Here is a 3,769-nt window from a genome sequence, read left to right on the forward strand (position 1 = left end):
TAACAGAGAAGAGAGATCGTCTAAGATAGTTTACTTGCCAACAAATTTTAGAGCAAGTTACTGCTCTACCACCTCAAGTTCATGGTGAACATTACAGTTTTGGGGGTGTGAAGCGCAAACGAGGTGCATCTGAAAGTAGTTAGAGGAAAAAAAGTACATTCTATGAACTTGAATATTGGAGTTGAAACTAGTTGAAACACAACCTGGATGTGACGCATGTCAAGAAAAATGTATGAGATGTCTCCTTGGAACATTGTTAGACAATGATAAGTCTAAGGACACTACTAATGCAAGACAAGACTTGAAGAAAATGGGATGTAGGAAAGAGTTTTGGATCTACGAAAAATCATAACAAAAAGCTCTTGAAGCCGCATGCTCTGTACATTTTGACTGTTGAACAGAGGCACCAATTTTGTCAATTTCTAAAAGGAGTTAAGCTGCCAGATGGTTTTTGTTCCAATCTGAAGAAGAAAGTAACTGATAATGACACAAAAAATATTGGGTTGAAGTACCATGACTGTCATGTGATAAACATGATTTTATCATATATATGTTTGGGATATTCCGGAGGCTAATGAAGTCATCACTAATACTGATGTTGTCCATGATGAAAACTCATCGAATTTCATCCTAACTGTCGATTTGGGAGAGTTTATTGTGCAACAGTCTAACGAACCAGCTCAACATGTTGACGTTGTGTCTCATCCTTCTACTACTAATCAACAAGACCATGACAGTGGTGATGAAGGTTTTATTAGCAATGATGATGATGATGATGATGATGATGATGATGATGATGATGATGATGATGATGATGATGATGATGATGATGATGATGATGATGATGATGGAGAAGGAGAAGGAGGAGCAAATGACGAGGAAGAACTGCTTGAAGACATTAGTGATGAAAATAGTGATAATTTGAATCCCATTAATGTAGCTTCAAGTAGTGATGATAGTGATTACTCTATGTGGTAGAATTTTGTTTTCATATATGTAACAAAACGTTATGTTTTAGATATAATAATATGTCTCTTTGTATTAAGCCAATGTGTGTCTCACATTAACACTAACTAATTTTGTCATATTTCAATAAATATTTTTGTTATAAAGATGTGAGCAGATGTCACACGCTCTCATGTCACATGCTCTCATGGTGGAGATGCAGGTGGTGATCCTCCCCTTATCCCTACTAGGATCCCTTCATCTTGTCAGTCTGGTAATAAAATTTAGTCTTTTTTAATTTAAAAAAGATTAAGTAATCGGTTTTTTATTATTTATCAATGTTTTTTTATTTTGTTCTACAATTAAATAAAACAGCTCTGCGTAAAAGGCGTGTAGGAGGAATGGAAATGACAAAATTTGTTCTTGTCCTTCTTTCCTTTTGAGCGCAAGGGTGGTGGCTTTCGGTATGGTGCCTCCTGGTATGTTGCCAAGTAAATCTCAGCCCTTGTTGCAGTCAAGACAATATAGTTGGTGAACCTGGGCTAGTAGGGCTGATGTTTAGGTTGTTTGTCGGTTGGTGCTGACTTAGCCTTCTTTTCTCAATTCTCCTCGGTCCCTGAGGTACATCTCTTCTTACCGTTGCCCCCATTGCTACCCTAAGGGTTTGCGCCATTCTTGCCTACCTTGATAGTGGTCGGAGGGTTAATGCATTTTTCTTCCTTCATGATAGCGTAATCTAGCTTCATGTATTTGTCTGCTCGGTCCAGGAACTTCTGCAAGGTGTTGATGGGGTTCCTGTGGATGCTATCCCATAAGGGACTACGATAAATTATTCCTGCTGAGATGGCAACAAACTTCCCTTCATCTCCTACTGTGGATGATCGGTTTTCTTCTCTCATGAATCTTTGGATGTAGTCCTCAGGGATTCATCTTTACCTTGCTTAATGTCAGCTAGCTAATTGACATAAACTGGTTGAATCCGTCCAGCACTGAAGACCTTGAAAAATTACTTCCTGAATTGCTCCCAGGAGCTGATGGATTTGAATTTCCAATGCCATTCTTTTGTTGAGTTAGAGAGAGTGGTAGGGAATACCCTGCAACTATAATCATGCTCCACACCGAGTAACTCCCTCTGATCCTCGAACTTTCCAATGTGTTGCACTGGGTCCTCCTTCTGAGTGTATGTTGGAAGTTTCGGGGTCTTATACTTCGATGTTGGCTGAGCAGCTTGGATCTTAGCACTTAAGGGGCTCCCACTTCTATGAGCCAGCTCGATATCGTAAGGTTTCTTTGTCAGGCCCTGAACAGCCATGGTGAGTGCATCTATTTGATCCTGCACTGCTGGTGAGATCGATGCTCCAGGTGGGGTAGACGTCCTTGGTACCCCCTCTTGAGCGCGGGTTCTCCTGTTGATGATCTCCCTCAAATCAGAGATCCTGAGGTTGTGCATCTTTATCGAGCCTATCGAACACAGTATTGGTGTTGTTCATCGGTTCCTTTCCCTTGTGAGACTGAGGGTGTAGGGGTGGTAGGTCCGCCTAGCTCTTGCCGGTGCGATCCTGCCCCCAAGCCTCTCCTCTTGCATGACTATGAAACTTTGAGCGACCATTTCCATTCCTGTCACACCTCTCAAATGTTTAACATTCCTCTCTTGTGTTGTTTCGTGTGTCCCCTTGGGAGGAGGCCTTCGGGTTGGTAACACTCTTACTCTGCGATGAAGTGTTATTCTTCTTAGTCATGGAGGAGGTAGTCTTGGACTGAGCCTCTTCATCCTGTCTCTGGGAAAGTGGCTCTGACAACGTCCTTGGGGTTTGACTCCTCCCCTGGGACTCCCTGTTACTGGTGCTCGCATCCCTGCTGTTTTGGCATGAGCCTCCCTCATCTCATAAGCAGCAGCTTCAGCGTTAGCTCAAGCTAACTGGGTAGCTACCTCCTGGTGCCTCCGGTCAGCTTCCTACTCCCTCTGAATCATCCTCTGGACCAACTCATCTATCTCCCGCCGTTGTCGTTCCATAGTCGCCCTTTGGAGGGCATTTCTGCAGCAAAGGCCACTTGCCTCACCAGAAATTGAGCCATCTCCTCCTGGTGAGCATCCTGTGGATCTTTTGCATCAGGTTGATCTTCAACCTCTACCTGAGGTTTGTTAACGAGATCGATGGGATCCTGAGTGGTGGAATCCCTGGGAGCCATCTTCTTTGTCTAACTGGGTTTTGGAGGCATCGTAAAACTAATGAAAGTGTGTCTCTTGATTTTGTACTCTCAATGAAAGCACCAAAATGTTGACTTTTGAAATTGGCCAACGGTCGTATGTACAGTATACGACACCTTTTGAATGAAATAAATATAATATACGATAGAGTAAAAATATCTTAAACACACATACAAAAATTTATAGTGGTTTAGCTTTGTTCTAATGAACAATAATAACCTAATCCACTTAGTCTTTAGTATTGAATCACTCGATAGACAATTACACAGATGAACTGAAGAGTTCATTCGTCACCAATTTTCCCAGAGTCTCTCCCCAGAAAATATCCGTCTAAAAATCATCCCAAGCTCCCCTAAATGAAGCCATGGGTTCTTTATTTATAGTACCCAGGGGTTGTTACATGATCAACAAGACGGGGGATCCTGGTTTGGTACACGATTATTGTGAGTGGAGATACATGTCCACCTCCCCATGATTATGAGATCGTGGATCTTCTCATTGTTTCTCTGGATCATGGTTGACGATGTACGATTGAAACCTTCGGGAAAACGCTAAGTCTTGGTTGGTCTATGAGACTTAGGTGCTAGGCCTGATGACCTTCTGGATGCTAGGTGT

This window comes from Humulus lupulus, chromosome 9 (assembly GCF_963169125.1).
Source record: "Humulus lupulus chromosome 9, drHumLupu1.1, whole genome shotgun sequence".
In the NCBI taxonomy this organism is placed as follows: domain Eukaryota; kingdom Viridiplantae; phylum Streptophyta; class Magnoliopsida; order Rosales; family Cannabaceae; genus Humulus; species Humulus lupulus.